The sequence below is a fragment of the Ischnura elegans genome, chromosome 10 (assembly GCF_921293095.1).
Source record: "Ischnura elegans chromosome 10, ioIscEleg1.1, whole genome shotgun sequence".
NCBI classification, from domain to species: domain Eukaryota; kingdom Metazoa; phylum Arthropoda; class Insecta; order Odonata; family Coenagrionidae; genus Ischnura; species Ischnura elegans.
In genome coordinates this window covers 21,356,816-21,362,926 of record NC_060255.1, presented here as the reverse complement: position 1 = coordinate 21,362,926, position 6,111 = coordinate 21,356,816, and positions in this window count along the sequence as shown.

Genomic DNA, 6,111 nt, shown 5'->3' with positions numbered 1-6,111 from the left:
CCCTCTGTTCAGCGGCCACCTTCCTCAACGACCAGCAGACATATTTTTTGGGCCAACGGCTAATCATTAAGCGATCTACCAAAATTTACTTACTCAAAAAACTTGGTAATATCGTTTGGGAATTGATCGCTTCTGACCCATAAACTCTTGCGTTCGGAAGAGCATTCTGAGGAGCTCGAATTCATAAATATGCATCTTCCCGTCCGCGGTCTGCCGCCAGTATTGCTTCCATCATACCCCTGACAATGCCAATTACACGTGACATTTAAATTTTAAAACGTCAGCCTGGTCATCAAGTTCTACTAGTTTTAGGTATAAAATTAAGCCATAACTCATTTCATTTTTGATTTTTCATGAAAACCCCACATCTCGCCTCCATTCAGCGATCACCTGCTAAATCGGCCACTTTTCCCTGAAATTGAACGTATTTCTCGTAAAAGTAACGTGAACTCCAAACTTTTCAACGGCCAATGGACATACGAGGACCGTTTTTTTTCTACCTCCGATGGGTCATGATTAGAAGATGAAGCGATTGATTAAAAATTATTTCATTGCTAAATGCTGAGCACACTTGTAGTGTCCTTTCGACATAATCGCCTCGGCGATTCGTGCCCGTGGACAAGCTTTTAATGTAACTTTTTCATGGAATCTTGCTGCCAATGACTTCCAATGAATTATGCCTCTGTCCTGAAGCTCATTGCCCGTTTGAAAACGCTTCCATTCAAGCCACATCTTCATTTCAGTGTGAAGAGGAAAGTCATACGGCACTAGGTCGGCATTGCACGGCGGGTGATCGAAATGTCCCAATGAAATTTCTCAAGGAGTAGTTGGGCTGCATCAGCACTGAGATGACGGGCGTTGTCATGGATCAGAACACTTCCAGAAGTCAGCATGTCTCTTCCTTTGTTTTGAATGGGAATGGACGTAATGTTTCACACTGTTGCACACTCTAGCCGCATTTCTTTAAGGAAAAATTCTCTTTCATCGGTATAAAGGTCAAGACATGTCAACGCTGAAGCCATTTGAAGACAGGTTTCACTGTTAACTATTTATAAGGCACAGTTCGGATTAAGGTCGTTTTGAGGGATTCATCACTTTCCGCTGCTCCTTGGTTGTATGCTACACCTATAACGGATGATACGTGTGATATGCGAGACTAGTGGCTTGTAGGAATTCATCAATCATTTTAAAACATTGTTTCTTTAATCAGGTGAAATAAAAACGTTCATTTGAAAGCCAACTTGAAATTTAACATCTTTTACAGAAATTACAGGGGTCAGCTCCTAATCATGGACTCTGACGCCTGTTTCTACGAGGCCTTTTTCGACGAAGTTCACTGGTTCAGTTTTACTTGTCCACATTTTCATTCCAAGAAATAAAAATTGCCAAAATTGAACCGCCGTCACACCTGGAGTTTCTGTTCTTCCTCACAATCAGAGCCATAATTTTAAGGCAAGAGAATTTTCGATCATTCAGCGCCGGTTAAAAGGCACCATCTCCGGTGTATCTCTCTTTAATAGGGTAGTTTCCTTCATCAAAGAAAACGAAATGCATTGATTGCTATTCATTACCCCCCATTAGTGTATTCATAATATACAAATTATTTGGTTTTAGAAATCCCAGTTTAGACGAATGGCAACGGTCAATTATATCCTCATTTGAAAAAGGCCAGATTGGCGCCAATGCGATTCCACTCCACGTGACGTCACAGGGACCTAGTTTCTATACGAGTAGATAGGAGTTTTACATTGTCTGAGATTACTAATGCATGCATAAGGCACAGAGCTCAGGGAAACATCCCTTAATAATCACACATTAAAAATACCTAAGTTCGGAAAGTTTCCTTCGTTTGATACGGTATCAATAATCCTTATTTAAGCCAAGCGCTACCTGCTAGCAGGGTACTCATCTACCTGCTAGCAGCCTGCGTCGTATCAGCGCTCAAGCCTCGCCCCAAGGTCACCCCACATGCCGACAGCTGGAACCAGAAATACGTCACACGGTGTTTTCTCAACATTCCTACTGAGCCGTCGCGTTTTCGCGCGCTTGAAAATTTTCAATTTTCGTTTAATCGCGAAAAATAGATATCGTCATTCGGAAATCTAAAGACCGTTTTACACGGGGCACGGAATTGCGCAGGTTAGAGCTGCATTAATTTCTAAAATGGAGTGGAATTGCACGAATGCATGAACGAAATTAGAACAGGGGCTATTTTGCCGTCTCGCATCCACGCATTCTCGCATGTGTTCTAGCAACTCACCGCTTTACACGACGCAATTTTGATTGCGCCTTCCTACGTACGTCAGAATGCGCAATTCCGTGTACCGTGTAAAACGGCCTTAAGAGCGTGAAAAGCCTACTCCAGGAGTAATAATCTTTCGATGTCGGCAATAAAAAAATTATAGGAAACCACCTTATTCTTTCAAGAAATGAGAAAGTGAGGAAACTTCAATGGTGTATCGGGCATCTGTGATTCTTTGGTGCGGAGGAGCATATGGCCAAATTCCTCTCATGAAAGCAGGTGCATTCCGATGTTTATCTTCTCTTAACCAGACTACTTATCTTCGCCTTCGCTTGGCAATGGAATCGACCAACTGTGAAGTTTGTATTTTCGTGTTCCTTCCATGAAAAGAAATGATAATGATTCTCTTCCTGGAATTTTATCTCTCGTGTCCCAATCCTACAAATCTTTGGAAAATTGCAAGAACATGAACTCGTTTACCTAGTTTTCCCATCAGATTCTAATCAAATCTTAATGATAAAAAAAAACTTTTTACATTTTATCTCTTACTTGCCCCAAGAATGATGGGAATTGATGTATTTCAGTATTTTACATTTTCATTGGAAACGGAGAAGGTTCATGGTGCAATATGCTGTTCTCTTGCAATAACATGGGGTATCGACAGTGTTTCCTTTTCTTCGCTAACCCTTCCACTTCTTACGATGTCACTATCTGTACAAGAGGGATCCAGGCGTCTATCATTGCGATTTTTTTAAATTTCAATTCAATTCAATGAATTTTTATCGTGGGCCTTTTTGGCCCATGAGATATGTTACAAGAGCAAAACAATTCAAGAAAAAGTATTTTACAGAGGTACAATGAAAAAACAACACGATAGCTAGGCTCAGTAAATACAAAAGAAAGGAAAAAAAAACAAATATTTGGCCCATGAGATATGTTACATGAGCAAGACAATTCAAGAAAAAGTATTTGACAGAGGTACAAAGAAAAAACAACACGACATCTAGGCTCAGTAAATGCAAAAAAAGGAAAAAAACAAATATTAACCTATACAAGCATATAAATAAAATTACATCCCGAATTAGGGGCGCCGACTCCATTGGGCCTGAGGGGGCCCGAGCCCCCACAAAAATTCGTTATGGGTGTGAGCAAAAAATGTGTCAGGCTTGTCGATTTTCCCCGGAGTGTCCAGATGTCGAGATTCTAGTTATCAGGGTTCTAATGTTGATCATATGACTCGTTTAAAATGCTTAAAAACTTAAAACTCACTACTTATAAAATTTCCCGGCGCAAGATCCCCGATTTGCGCCCCCCCCCCCAATATTTTTTGTAAGTCGGCATCCCTGTCCCGAATGCAGATACCCAGGTATCTGGCCACACAACATTTCCAGACATTTTAAAAACATTGGAAACGATATCATTATATATACAAAGGATATCATATATCATGATTGCAAAATATAGTCTCCCCTCATCACATCAGTAATCAATCGCGTCAGCATGGCTAGTTACACTGGGAATTGCCATGAACTATCATGAAACAATTGTTATACTTTAGTGTATAAGTTAAATTATACACTTATAAGTTAACTTATACACTTTAGTCTTAAATTCATGTATTGATGGCAAGATTTCAAGAATGAACGGTCGAATTTTGTTTCGTCTGAAAGTCTCTCCTCTTATCTCTCTCTCATTCGTGAATTTAACTATTTTTATGTACCTTATTGAATATATGAATTCGTGAATTAAACTGCTATAACTCACATTCAGTCGGGTCGAATAAATCAACCCAAATGCATGTGTGGTATGAAAATTATGCATTGTTTTCGTCATAATGTGTGGTAACGAATAAATTAGCGGATAAGATAATACTGAATAAACCCTTCCTTGATAGGAAAGAGTAAAACTTTCATCGGAACCATGCAAAACGGAAGAAGTGAGGTCATGACATATCTCCTGATGCACCGGAATATCTTAATTACGTGGTAACTCTAAAGGGAAGATACAATAGAAGAGGATTCGAGTGGCAGGAGTAGCTGAGCCTGGTATTTCCGACTTATCAAAATTTGGTCATTCATGCTGAAAATTGAGGATTAGCTGAGAAAAGAATTACGTAAAGAACTAAACTTAACAAATATTTAAATCAGTTGCTGTAGCAACGTAAAGTCAGACTGAAGAATGATATTCCAATATTTGAAATTCTCAAAAGTCTAATTTCATGCACGCACTGCGTTCATTGCAGACATTCGATCGTATATGATCTTAAATTACTCTTTTAGAATCACCGGGGCATTATAATAATCTAAATGACTTGGTTTTCCTAGTGTTTCCATCCTACCATCCTTCAGAGATATTAACACTGAAAATTATTCACAATTTTTTTCTTTAGTTTGCTGCGTGAGAGTGAAATACTCATTTGACAGAATTTCGGATCATTAGGTAGTGATAAATATAGATCAGACTCTTCAATCACCATTAACGGAATTAGAGGAAGACTAAGAATTTCCCGGCCTATGATCTTTTATACATACACTTAGGAATAAGAGTGTACCTTTTCAGTTAAAAGCTAAAATAAATGAGCTGTGGATAAGCTCCCAAAGAACTTAAAAATGATAAAATCCAACTTTTCCAAGTAGCTCTCACATTTCCTTGTAAGCCTGTCTCCTCAGAAGACAACTGCTACTTCTGCTCATTTCTGTCCCCCTTGTGTTATGGAAGGAAATATAACTAATTTCAATTCGGCATTAATTATCTATTAACTTTACGTTATCGAAGCCATAAAACGACTCATATTTATTGTCTCTAATGCTCTAAAGAAGTGATATTTGTAAAAGCCACAATTAGTAATTAAAGCAAATCATTTGAAAAAACTGATTTGAAAGTATTTGGCATAATGTTTCATTCCTTCCAAACATTAAATATGGAATTCTACAAAGTAAAGGCCTCAACAATTCAGTGCATTTCATGAGAAATTCATTGTTCTCCCGGTGGACTTTAAAAATACCTCAGTTAAAAACTCAAACATGGTCTGAAGGTTTTACATCTATTCTCCTGCCCCCGGCTATACTACTGACAAAGCTCGTTTTAGGGTTAATTAATAAAAAAGTTCTTTGATTCTGGGTTCTTTAGGCTGCGAAGAATGCGTGTTCGAAAAACGCGCGTTTGTACTATGTAAGTACGAGTGTAGTGCAAAAAGTTGCCAATAGAGGACTCTAAATGTGGACTCCGTTTTGGCGCTACTTTCGTCACCGTATCGAATAGTGATGGGCAAAGTCGATCATTTTAGTGATTCAATCATTTTGACTCGAGTCACATAAATGATTCAATCAATTGATTCAATCATTATGATCGAAAAGACTCAAATGAATCAAGATCGAAAAGACTCAAAGGAATCAAGATCGAAAAGACTCAAAGGACTCATGATTGAAAAGACTCAAAAGGAATCATGATCGAAAAGACTCAAAAGGAATCAAGATCGAAAAGACTCAATCAATGGATGTAATAAATCACTTTGAATAATCGAATAAATACTGCCTCATCTGCGAAGAGCATTGGTAACGCTGATTGCTATCCATATTATCATTTCATATACTATTTTAATTGTGAATTCCTAGATGAGTAAATTAGATTGAAAAAATGAAGGAAGCAGTGTCATGAAAATATTTGGGAAGGCGAAACTGCCACAGTTTCTTAACATTAATAAAATAATTTCTAATTATAGTTGATCAAAATATAACACAAAATACACCACACAATGCATGAATCTGATCTGCAGGATAATTTTATGAACGGCACAATAAAATGTAACCAGCTTTAACTTCTACTTCTTAACGTTCTCCTACAGGAGTCATCTTAATATTTTCCTTTTA